This window comes from Corvus brachyrhynchos, unplaced genomic scaffold (genome assembly GCF_000691975.1).
Source record: "Corvus brachyrhynchos isolate BGI_N302 unplaced genomic scaffold, ASM69197v1 scaffold105, whole genome shotgun sequence".
In the NCBI taxonomy this organism is placed as follows: Eukaryota; Metazoa; Chordata; class Aves; order Passeriformes; family Corvidae; genus Corvus; species Corvus brachyrhynchos.
In genome coordinates, this window is record NW_008238452.1 from 2,880,037 (window position 1) to 2,893,410 (window position 13,374).

Sequence of the window (13,374 nt, forward strand, 5' to 3'; positions counted from 1 at the left end):
AGGGAAAGGGGAACAGAAATCCATCCATCACCTACTTCTCTGCCTAGAAAAACCCTTCCTAAAAGCTTTAAAAGTATTTAATTTAGACCAATTTTCAGATGGTTTTTACACAGGTCTTAAAGTGAATTTTGCTTTTACATGGGTATAAATGCATGTGGAGAAGTAAGAGGGTTCAATGAGAAAGCTCTAGTGGTAATGGGTAAGATTTTTTTTTTTTAAATATTGGGTTTCAGCCAAAGTTATGGTCTTGATTCAGGAGCTGGATGTTGAAATTCCCAGGTGTATTTCTACATCACATCTGTTCTGGCCTGAAGCACCTGTTGGGCCCAAAATGGGTAGCACAGTCTGAGTTCCTGTCAAGGTAATTTAGCTTTTGCTGACCTCAGACTCTCCCTTCTTCCCCACCTGCACTCTTCCACCTCCAGCTGCACCTCCACAGTGGATATTTTGTGTTCCATCAGGTGCCTGTGCAGTGAGCGCAGTCGGTGTGTTGATCCTGCTAAAATCCACTCTTTTCCTACAGGCCTGGCTTTTGGCTGGGTTTGTGTGCTGATCCCGTTTGGCACATCATCATGCGCTGAGACAAGGCTCGTGATGGGCAGGTACAGCCAGGGCTAGAGAGGAGAGTGGGTGGGCCTCTTCCAGCAGCAGCAAGCTCTGATTTCTGGAGCTACAAAGCTGCCTTTAGGGCTCCCTCATCAGCTGTCTGGATCACTTTTCATGGGAGCTTTGACCTAGGTGAGGGATTTTAGAGTCATGGAACAGTTTAGGCTGGAAAAGACCTCCCAGATCATCCACCGCTAAACAATGTCCCAAAGTGTCTTTTAAATCCCTTCAGGGATGCTGACTCCATCACTTCTCTGGGCAGCTTCTTCCAATGGCTGACAACCCTCTCTGAGAATTTTTTTCTAATATCCAACCTAAATCTAATCCACGTGTCAGTGCAACCACCACTGGATGACTCTTGGTGGATGCTGGCTGTGGTGTGTGCATGGTAAGCACCATTCCCAGCTGTATTTTCCTTTCTGTGCTTAAGTGGCTTGACAACGATGTAGGTTTACTGTAAAAATAATACAGATTGTACAGATACTTTTTGCACGTGCATTGGATTTCTTGACCTGCCTTAAAATGTTTCAGGCCTATAGTACTTTAAAGGGAAATTGTGGAAGCCCGGGGAGCCTGGCCTGAGCTGGAGGGGTTGTTAAAGAAACAAAGGAAGGCTGGAGTGGGTAGATCATTACCAAATAGCCCAGCTACACGGTTCCTGCTTCCCTAATGAGCCTGACAGCATGCAGTGCCACCTCTCTCTTCTTATGTAAAGCTAATCCCTTGCCCTCTCTGACAGCCAGTATTTACATTTGCAAATGAATCCATCTTCCCACACTCCCCCTTCCCCTCCGAAGGGAGCAGAGGGAGACAGGACCAACAGCACAGTCCTCCCGGGACAGCACTGGCCCCTTGTCGAGGTGTCCCTCACCCAGGCAGCTGGAGGAATAAATGACTGGCTGACAAGAATACCTATGTGGACTGTCTGAGCTGATCCCAAACGAAAAGTTCGGCTGACCCCCTCTCTGACCCTGGGAACAGTGCTGGCAGACCCTGGTTTTCTTCCAGCACCTCTCACTTCCACCTTGCCACCACGCTGAGGCCACGCTGCACAGCCTGCAGGGCAAGGGCGCTGCTGCTCTCCCCCGCCCCTTGGCCCTGCATCCCTACAGCTCCCGTGGCCACCTTGGAGGCAGGTTAGGGAGCCAAACCCCGATCTTCTCCACGGAAAGACACCGGTGTCTTGGGGTGTCTGAGCTGCCCACGGCATGAGTGCTCATGCGGCAGGGAAGGGAGGGACTGTGAGGTGGGGGTAAGGGTCAGTGTGAAGCATCACCAGGGCTCAGCCTCGTGTACTGTTTCAATCAAGAAGTTGTGGTTTCCGGGGGTGGGAGGGGAGAGTCAATGGGAAAAGCAATGTGATTTTGTGTTAAGTTCTCATCTAATGACAACTGCGTCATTGATTTGACTAATTTGCTGGGAATGATCCCGCAAATGCATTTTTTATAGGAGAATGAAGGCGAGAAGTCATCCCCCCCCCTCAGCGTGGGATCTCACGGTAATCGCTAAATACGCCGAGGCAGGGGAGAAGAAGGTGGGAACATCTGCGCTCTGTCCCTTCCTTTGTTTCCATGAATGAGCAGTAATAGCCCTGCAAAGGCAGGCGCGGCGAGCAGGGGAGCGCCAGCCCTGCCAGCAGCCCGCAGCGGGGAGCCCCGCGCCTGCCGCCCGCCCATTGTGCGCCTCCCGAAGAGGGGCTTGTTGTGCCGAAATGCCAGGCGTTTCTGGAGCTAAGGTTATCCTCGGAGCGGAATACATAAATAAGAGATTGCTGGCGGGCGCTGCAGCCGGGTTGGAGCTCTGGGAAGTGTTTGTTTTCCTTTCTGTCACTAGGCAGCGGGGAACCCGTCGCCTTTGTTCTGCGGGTCATACTGCTGGGGATGGCAAATATTGACATACATGGAGGTGGTTTTCATTTTCACGTGTTTCTTGTTACCTCTTGCAGCTGTGTGGCTTGGCTTTTCTCTTCTCTTGTCTTCCAGCATCTTTTTTTTCCTTTGTGGGTTTTTTTTTGTCCATCCTCCTTGAATGTTTTCCAGCACTGGTGATACCATCCCGGGTTGCGTATTACAGCCTCATAACCTCTGGCATGGCTTGTCCAAACGACCTGGGAGCTTCAGCTCCTGCCCAGTGCCACGGGGACATTCATTAACAGGGATGACAGGGAATCTCCTGGAGAAATTGCACTTCCCTTGTGGTCCTTTTGTGGTTGTCATTTCAGCTCGAAGTTCAGAAATGTTGCCAGGTGCTGCATACTTCATCCTGTTTCTGCTCAGGCTGTACCTAGCTGGTGCTTAGAGGCAGAAACAAATTTTTCAGGGTTGTCAGAGATAAAAAGGAAAGGAGGGACACACAGAAACAAGGATTTTGCCCAGTATACCCTTTTCTTCTCTCCAGCTTTGTTGCTTCAGTTAATTTTCCCTGGTGCCTTTTAACACAAATTATTTCTACCTATTACTGGTCATAGAAAATACTTGTTTCTCCTACTGATCAGATCCTAAATTCAGGATATTGTCATACAACTCAATGCACTGAGGTAGAGGTATCTTCCAGGAAGAAAAATAGCCGTGTTAGAAAATTCCAGGAATGACTACACAAAACCTGTAATACAAAAAAAGGGAAATGTAGGCAGAGACAACAAAAATCATTCTGGTACTATGACAACAATTTTATAAAATTGAAGTGCATTTTCCCTTAATCACTGTGGAAAACCAGGAAATTATAATTTACTACTGAAATAAATATTTGCAGTACTCTCAACATACCACATACAATGGGATCCACTTAAACTTTTGACATTCTACAATGGAAACAGTCAACTTTTTGAGTCAAAAATGCATTCACAAATAAACGGCTGAGAGAAAAGCCACCTAAATCTTTGGGGTAATTGCTCAGTCTTTTGAGTAACTTGTGTGTTTGAGAGGGTCTGCTAAGTCCTGTGGCAACAAAATGGCTCCATAGTTCATACTGATAATAATGCCAGAGGTAACTTCCATGTGTCCCTTGTCACCTGTTTCTGCAGCCTAATTTAGCTTTCCTAATGCTATGCATGGACAAATATCCCTTGGCATATCCTATGCAGATAATCCTTTTTTTTTCGCAGTATTTCTGAAGCATCTCAGTAACTGTGATGCCTTTTCAGAAAAAAAAGCTGTTTTGGAAATGATTGCCTTTGCAACAGTCGGCTCAAGTTTGCTGTGAACAAAAGGCACAGCATTCTGCTGCTGTGCAGACTGATTTAGCTGCTCAGCCTATCCCTGTATGAATATCCAATTACCCCTTTGAGCTCCTGTAGTGGCGAGGGAGGGGAAGGCAGGAGGTATTCTCATCATGTTGCAATTATGATTCTTCCACTGTCCTCTCCCCTTCTGAAAATTATCCAGGTTGGAAGGGAGTCATTACCAAGCTGATCATGATAGCATGTATTCTTTAATAAATATGCTCAGAAGGGTTTGGATGAATAAGGCTCGAGCGATAAAGGATTGCCTCATAGGTGGCTGTGTGATTAGCCATTGACCTCGTGTGTGGTTTCTGTCCCACCTGGGTGATTGAAGCATCTGGAGAAGGAGCAGAGAGCTCTGATTAGAAATTAAAATTTCTGATCAGAACCGTTGGACTGATAATAACTCATCGTGCAATCCGTGAAACATTCAGGTTTCACAAACCCCTCGTGATTAGAGTCCTCACAGAGAAATGGCAACATGCCTGAATCACTCAAAATTTTAATTTGTGAATGTAATCATAAATCAAGGTTCTCTTCATAGGAGGGCCTTGCCCTTTTTCTGCTTGCTCGGATGCAATTTGGTTCAGTGAGAAGTAAGGCCAAGCACGGGGTTTGGGACAGACCTAAAAGGAGGGGATGTCGCTCTTCATGAACTCAATGTCAAAGTTGCTCGTCAAAAGGTCAACAACTTCCATCTGCAAACAGCACCCAGGGTCCAGTCTCTGAAGTCAGAACATGCCTGGTCCAACAGTATCCATTTCTGGCAGTTCTTTGGAGGCTGGGTGTTTACAGTCCTGACCAAATTCTGGCACAGCATCTCTGGCTTCCACCACTCTAAATTTGCTGTGTGTAGCACAAGCTATTACATGTCCTTAAAAGTCTTCTGGAATCTGCCCTGGCTTATGTAACCCTCCTTCAGAGCAGGACACTTCAATAAACAGTGATCCCCATCCTCAGAAAGGTGGTTTCCAACAAACCTCTCTACCGAATGAGGATTGTAGCTCAATTTGGCTTAAGAACCCAGACTAATATTGACACTGCCCTCATCCTCTCATCTGATGATTTATTTTCTCAGCAGGACGAGCTCTCCCATAAAAAAGGATGTTTGATACAGGACAATACAGCCTGATTTGCATCGTGATGGCTCCTTCCCTAAACCACTGGCAGAGAAATTCAATTTTGCCATTGTCTCCAGAATGGTTTGTGTTGGAAAGGGCCTTAAAAGATCTCATTGCAACCCTCTGCAGTGGGCAGGGACACCTTCTACTAGACCAGAATGCTCAAGGCCCCATGCAACCTGACCTTGCCTTCAGTTTTCCTTCCTAAAAAAAAAAAGAAAATTAAATGGTGAAAAATAGAAAAGAAAGATGGTTTGGTGTATACAGAGAGATGAAGGTGTATACAATATACAACGCACTACCAAATCCATGCCTAGTGCCCTGTTTTTTTTCAACAGCATTATAGCACTGAATTATTTATCAAACAGATTAACAGTGTGTACATGTATACTTAAAGTAGAAATTATCATCCATTTACAGAAGGGTTTTAAATTAACACATGGGGCAGGCTCCTTCCTTGGGTGTTTGCCCTTCTTTATAGCAACTGCGCTTCCTCAGCCCGTGAAACCTATCCTATTTTTGAACATATTTCTCTGGGTTTCGACACTGTTGAGCAGGGTGCATTACCAGTTTGCCAGAAATGGCCCGATCCCACTACCCAAAAATCTTCTGGAAGGAAAATCCATTTGCTGTATGACATGAGAACTCCAAAAACCAAGCTATTGCTTAGCCATTCTCCCAAGCACTCCAGCTTTTCCAAGTTTTCCAGCACCAACATCTCCTCAGCTAAACTCTTAGTGCACCCCAGGGGTCTGCCACTGGCACACTCTGCAGAGTCATTTCACTGAAGTATGGGTGCGGACATTTTAAAAATATTGAGCTGGAGTTCAGAGTTCTTAAAATTAAAATTTTTGGTGTATGTTTTGCAGTTTGAGAAAGATCAGGCCATTGCAATTTTAATTTACTCATTTCCCAAAGCTGAAAAGCATGTGTTTTCCCATGCCTACAACCCACAACTTGATTTTCAAAACTTGGCTTCCTTATGCACGCAGCACAAACGTTATGGTACTCCTCTTAGGTAGTGGAACAAGCATTTCTTCACAAAGATTTGCTTTGAGTTATTCTGGGCAGCTCTCAAGAGAGGGGAAATATAATAACAAAAGATTTAACTACAGTTTGCAGCGCTGGAGCCAGGGAAAGAATCACAGTGTTACAACTAAATATTTATAGCAGAACACTTGCTAAAAAGCTCTGTACAGTAAATAATTACCATATTGCTTCAGTCAGGACTTCTCTGATGCAAGCCAGGCAGAGCCCATTCCTGCCACTACTTCAGGGTGGGAATAAGCCATGGCACAGATCCCACTTGTGTGCTCCAGAGTCACTGCAGCTCCAGCATCCTGGAGACACCAGCCCCATCCCTGATACCACCACCCATGCCTGTATAAGAGTGAGACACTACCTGCTTTTAAAGCTCTGCTGCTAATCAGGACATCCCCCTGCTTCATTTTCTGTTCTCTTGGAGGACAAATCCCTTTTAATTCTTCAGATATACAAAACAATCTACTTATCTAAGCCTGCAAAACTTTCATCTGAGGATCAAAAATATCCTGGTGCATTAGGAATAATGAATTTACCCTGTAGGATAATGTATTTTAATCCTTTAGTGAGCCAGCTCTCCTCCCAATTTTAAACCAGGGAGGCCTCTGAGCAATCTAAAAGACTTGAAAGACTTGATCCTCTCCTGCATTAATGCACACACATATTATCACTAATTGTTTAGTCTCTCTTTAATCTATTTAAATGCGTAATACAGACTTCAAACATATTATTCTATTTCCATTTCAAATTGCATATGAGTCATTAAGCAGAGAGATTTGTTCACTGCTAGTTTTTAAATGCTGATATGAGGGCTAGATTCTACTATAGTGTTAGGTGGAGATAATTACCTTTTCACCTGAGTGCTAGTGGTGGATACCTCTCACAAGGAACATACTCAGGTTGGGTGTTCTGTTTTCATTTCTCCCCTTCTTTTTGTCTTTACCTCATATTAGAGATTGAACTTGTTAAACCTTGGTATTTGTACTTGACACATGAACTTATTATTCTTGTAAAAATGTTTCAAGACTAATGAAGCTTATGAAGTACAGACCTGAAGCAGCTCTTAGGTAAAGGTTTAAGGGACAAGGAGAAAAAAACAGGCATAAAATGGTGTCAAAATCTTACGTAATAATAGCAAACTTGCAGTTTTTTCTCTTATAAAGTCCCAGAGCATATAGACAAGGCAATTCAAAATGTTTGACAGCTCAGGACTGGTGGATGGAGCAAGTGATAGGTGGACACCAGAGCAATTAAAAGCTTTCCTCAAATGGGAGAGCTTTCATTTTTAAGAGATTTGAGAAGTTATAGTATGAGGTTGCCTCTGATTGTGTTTATTTGTATCTACAATTCACATCAGCACAGTGAAACACATCTTAATATCCACAGGAGGCAGGACAAATAACACACCATATTTCAACCATCAGTTGTCCCAAGGGCATTTACCTCATTAATGAGGATGATGGCTTCAATTTTTCTCTTGAGAGTCTTTGAAAGGAGGTGATTGATACAGTTGCATAGCTGTGACATATAACTTCTGTGATTCAAGCAATAAACTCTGTTTCACCTCTTAAAAGCTCTGGGGAATATGGTAAATTTGGTGAGAATTCTCTGGGCTGTCCTGTAAAACAGTGCTCTTAGATTAAGTGGTGAAATTAGGGAAAAAAGAGAAAATACTGAATGCATCGAGACCTTTGTGCCCGTGGTCTCCCACAGCAGCACAGGGCATCCCTGTAAGACATTGTCAGGAGAAAGCCAGATGACACCTCAGAGAGCAGCGAGGGGAAAAAAAAGGAAAATATAAACTCCTCTTTTGATTTTTTTTTTTTCTCATAGAACTGGACTTTTTTTTAAATTTGATTCAATTTTGTCTCCTTAACACAGCTAGTGATTTGCCCTTACAATCAGGGCAAGCTCTGTGCATCATCAGGAGATCTGGACAGCATCTTTTATACAGATGGAGCAGTCAGACATTTCTCGAGCAGTCAAAGTTGCCAAGGATGCTTGTTTTTATTGGTGACTAATGGGAGATTTTTCCCAGTTGCTTATAAACATGGCTGCATGGAAAAAGTATTATGGGGGAGGGAACAAGGCCATGCTATTTAGAGGGTGAATCTGCTGAAACAGTTCCTTCTGTGATAAAAACTCATTGAGAAAATTGGCTGAATCTACAACAGCATCTCTTTTGGAAGCTGGAGCATTTGGTCCATTCTGCATGTAGGCACAGTACAGTATCACTGGAGATCACATGTCATCAGTGCTGTGACGCAGCTTGGTCCTCAAAGTGGCTCTTGTAGGTAATAGCTCAATTGCTACTAGACTGGAGTATAAAAAAGTTATTTTATAGATATATATATGTAAATATCTTTATAAGGAAATGATTTGGCACAAATAAAAGAGTATTTGCAAAACAATCCTTTTGCTTTGGTGTCAGCTCTATGCTGGCTTCAGTACAGCCTCTCGTTCAATAAATTTCAAAGATCATCGGGAGTTACATCCATGGATTAGTTTTGGTTATAAAATCTCAGTGTTCTGCTGTCTTGCCATGTGCCAGATTTTCTGCTGCAAGTGTTTCCACCTCCTAATGGAGTGTGAGGAAGAAAAGCTGAGCACAAACAGTGTTGATTCAATGAATTTGCAGCCTGCTTAAAGAACTCAGCTCTGCCCTAACAGGATTTTATGGGAAACAAAAGAAGAAAGGAAAATGGGTTCTCTGACAGAATAGAAATCCCCTGGTTTTGCTGATGCCAAACTTATCTCAGTGCCACATGACGAGATGTCCCAGCGATACATAAGTAAGAACAGAGATCAGATTGGTTCCACATTTGTGAAAAAACCCCTCATTGAGCACCATTAAATCCCTGCAATGACCTCCAAATGAAAAGATTTCGTGTGGGCGTGAGTGGAGAAAAATCCTGTAACTAGTTTTATCTTGGCAATGCTAAGCTTGTTTCAAATATCTCTTAAATAGAAACACTGGGCAAAAGCAGTTTCTGGGACATCTGGAGCAGGGAGCGTCCAGGGTTGGGCTTAGACACCTCCTTCCCTCTGCAAGGGTGGGGAAGCCACTGGACCCCGATTCACATCCCAGCCCAAATCCTAACAGCACCAGAGAGCCTCTGAGAGGGCAGGGACCTGGCAGAACCCAACTTCCCAGCTTCCTCTTCTTCCTTCCCTCAAGCCAGGGAATGACCAGGGTGAGGTCAGGAGGTGAGAGTGCATCTCCACATCCTCCTCCTTAAGCGGGTCTAGCAGCCCAGAAGATGCCAAGCCCTTATCCCATTATTCCCTCTTGGCAAGAACCCACCTATGATTACTAATAGACTGACATTTTAATTTTGAGACATGCCTGATAGAAAACAGAGGGAAAAACATTCGGGATCACACTCTGGGTCATCTCTGTGTTTGGTTTGAGGCAAGATTGGTGAAATGTCAGCCTCAGAGTCATAAATGAAACAACAGTTCTGGGTTACCTATACTAGTTATTTTGACTGGAAAAACTCAGCAATCCACTCTTCCCCTGAGTCAACTCCCAGGACAGCCCACTGGATTTCCTTGTTCATGAAGTCATACTGTTCTGAAGCAGGAAGAACAACAAAACCATAAGCATGTTGGAAATATTGAAAATGTTCAATATTTTATTGCGGAAATATTATGTTGTATTGCACTGCTTGATGGGAGCAAGGACACATGGCTGAATAAAAACTCTGTCTTGGGATGACTTTTTGTGGGGGTTGTTTTTTGGTTTTTTGAGGTCTTTGTTGGGTTTTTTTGGGTTAGTGGGATACATCTTGATCAACAACTAGACTGTTGATCAAGCAATTAGATCAGCAATTAGATACCTGAGCTGCAGCATCCCTGTCTCCAGAAAAAAAAGCAGGAATCCAGCACTGGTGGCAGCAATGGGAAGTAACTGGTGAAACATTTCAAAGGGGAAAGTCACAGCTGAGTAATGAACACCTCAGTGCAGGGTTTACAATAGTATTAAACATTGGTTTAGTATGTATTCTTCCAAAATCTATGTTAAATCCATGGCAATAGCGTTAGTTTTTTCTTGGACAGCCTAGTTTTGGACTGTAAGTGTGCATTAAATCCTTGCTGGAAGAGAAACAAGTAATCCAAGCCTCAGCATGATCTCTCCAAGCTTAGCCCTCTCCCTTATTACAGTTGTTCACCCAGACTAGTGCTTTGAATGCAGATGAACTTGGAAAAACTACTGAAGCCAGCAGAAAAAGGTAGAGGTGTCAAACATCATGACGGATCTCCGAGCAGGGAGCACCAGCTCTTCCCCTTCCTGCAGGGACTGCTCACATCCCAACCTCTCTGAAAGTAAATTACCAGAGAAAACACTTACCATTTTCTTTTATATTAATCAACTTCCCTTTGTCTTCCTGGGTGATAATTGCTCCTGACTTCCACTAAGTGAAAACCAGCGAGCCAAATCCACTGCTGGCATTCCCAGCGGGAGCATCGCTGGGAACAGGGAGAGATGTGACAGGGACACTCTCTGGGCTTTCCTCCTGTGCCCAACACCTCCCCAGCACTACACAGGGCTACTGGGACACAATTACTTCCCCTTTTAAATGGGAAGGCTCAGACATGGTGTTTTCTCGTCATTTTTATTAATTATGATTTATTACTTACAAGGACTGTTTTAAGCTGCCAGCACAGGAGGAGTGGTGGCAGAGCTCTCCAGGGACCTGATGGCATTAATAATATCATCATTTTCTAGTTTTTTTCAATCTATTAGAAAATCCATGAAGCATAAGAACGAGCCTTTGAAACACCTTCTCCTCTCCCCTGTCTCTGACAGGAGCTGGTAGCAGTTGCTGAGGGAAGGGGCTAATTACGTACTCTCAGATAGACAACTGCTCTATCAGGCAAGTATTTGCTGGATTTTTTTTTTTTTTAATTTTAAAAATAAGGGGTTTAAGTAGCGAATGCAATACATAATTACCGAGGCGAATTCTGAAACGCTGAAGGCAAAATGACACGTTGCATCTCAGCGGGATGAATCTGCTAAGATTTCAGAACTTATTTATTTATCCATTCATTTGTTTATTATTAATTATTTATTTGAAGCTCTTCTCATTTTCTCTGCTTGTTTTTTTTCTGTCCAGGAATTGCAGCCTTTCTTCATCTTGACCGATGGAGGCTCACCTTTAATGGGTTGGTTCATACCTGAAACATTTTTGAAATTTGGTACAAAATTTTAGGCTGTTATTCCCTTTCTCACCCTTCCTTGTTTCTTTCCTGATGCCTTTTAATTTTTTTAAACCATGGCATTTTAAATCTATAAAGAGGTGCGTTTTTTATATTCTTCCCACAGTAGAAATACTGGAGAGCTTAGAAGAAAATACATTTTCAAGCTTCAGCTTAGGTTTGCAGGACCTGTTTTTGTTTTATGAATTCAGAAATATCTGTGCAGATCCTCTTCTGTGATAAACTAAAACTCTGCAGCTAAGAAAACTAATAGAGGGTGAAAATATGCTCTCCATAAACTAGAAGTTTATTTGAATAGCATTGTTGTTTGTTCTTCAAAGGATGTATACCAAAATAATCTAATTATTTGAATTATCAATAAAGAAAATACCTGTTTTATTCCAAAGAAAAGCTGGTTCTTCTTTGGTTCTGTTGTTTTCACAAATGAAAATGGCAAATAATCTCCAGAAAAAGGAGAACTCTTCCTAAATGGTGGATCTCCTGTCCATAAATAAGCAGAGTTACGTCACTGAAAGGATTGATTAATAGGACATCACAGAAGTGGAACTACATTATATTAACATTATAATACTGTATTACTGCTGATATCCTGAGATGTTGCACATTTCCAAAGTATACAGTGCACTAGAGGCACTAATCTTCCTGAAGAGTCCACGACTGAATAAATGTGTTCCAGCCCCATGTACAGCCCTCATAAATCAGCTCATTATTTCTTAGGCATCACGATATATAATTGAAATTGGTGTCATGTTTATAACCCCTGCTCACAGAGCATGTGTGTGGAAATGGGCTAGAAACTGCTGAACAGATATTTTGACCTTAGGTGACCTTCATTTAATCATCTTGCATATGACACAGAAGAAAATAACAGTGTTGAAGAAGAAATTAATATAATTTCAGGGAGTTATCTCCAGCAGTCTCATAAGGTCATTTACGAGTTCCAGTAATCATGGTGGATGCCTTTCTCATGTGTGCTGATTGAGAGGTCAAAACTGGGATATTTTTACTTGTTTTTAGAGCTTCACAATGATTTGCTGAGTGATATATTAAAAAAAAAAAAAAGTACTTCACTAGAGTGTGGCCTAGCAGAATATGAGAAATGGAAATTTATGTCAGGAACACAGGAAAAGACTGAGCATCTCTATTCCACAGCCTGGGAGATTATGCACGCAGCCCCACATCACAGAAGGTGTGGAGAGAATGGAATGCAGCGCCTTGGCTCATCTCCCCGACGAGAGACTCTCCTGTTGGCCCAGGTCAGCTCCCAATTCATCCAGGAGACAAAGGAAGGCCCGGAGATGAAAGTCCAAACCTACCATCACCCTGTCACAGCAGGAGGAAGTTGCGAGACAACACCTAAGTGTTGTGTAGCTCAGTATTGAGCCCAAAGCCTTTTGAAATGAGCAAACAGACTTTGATGTGGCAGCGCGGGATCTGCTGTCCATCGCCACAGGGGGGATCCTCCGGGGGCAGGTGATCCCCTGGCAGCTCCATCGAGAGGCGGGCTGGAGGATGGATGGGTGCCCAGCTTGGCGGATGGAGCAGCTCCTGCCTTGACCTCACACTCACAATCTTTTGCCCTCCACTGCCACTGGCAGAGGGAATGCAGAGGCAGACATGGAGTGGGGAGGGAAGAGCCACATCAGCCTCAGGAGAGGGAAGAGCCAAGCTTTCACTTAGCCACTCCTGCTAATTCCTCTGCCTCCTGAAGCTCTGTACTTAACACTCATGGTGTTTAACTTTCTCAGTAGGGAAAAGTGCTGAGAGCCTTTCGAAGGTAAATAAGCCACAGCCACCTTGCGCTGTGGGCGCATGTCTTACCCAAAGCCTCTGGCTTCCTCCCCCACAGCTTTTTTCTGATACCTGGCCTTTTCCTTCTGCTCAAACCACAGAAATCCCCTACAGCTGTCCCCTTACCTCCCATCTCAGCAGCTGTAACTTCCCTGGCACGGCTTTGCAAAGATGCCCACTTCCCACCAAGGTCCCTTCCACTAACACCCAACAGCGCTCATTCCTCGCCACCCCTCCGGGTGCTTGGCTCTTCCAGAGCACCAGGCAACACTGCCATCCACTTCCAAGGTTCCCATTCTTGTCATGCTTGGACTTGAGGGAGACCCTCATGTCCCCTGTCTGCAAGCTGATGTGGTCACCTCACCCTTCCCAGCC

At 43.8% G+C, this 13,374-nt stretch overlaps 1 long non-coding RNA gene across 1 annotated transcript in view; it reads right to left on the reverse strand.

Annotated features, from left to right (window-relative positions):
• Positions 1-10,435: 10,435 nt before the first annotated feature.
• Positions 10,436-13,374, reverse strand: part of LOC108447317 — a 31,915-nt gene continuing 28,976 nt past the window's right edge. The window contains exons 2-3 of the long non-coding RNA XR_001862812.1: positions 11,579-11,688; positions 10,436-11,166 (exon numbers count right to left, since the gene is read on the reverse strand). This is a non-coding gene — a long non-coding RNA (uncharacterized LOC108447317). The remainder of the gene's footprint in view (positions 11,167-11,578; positions 11,689-13,374) is intronic.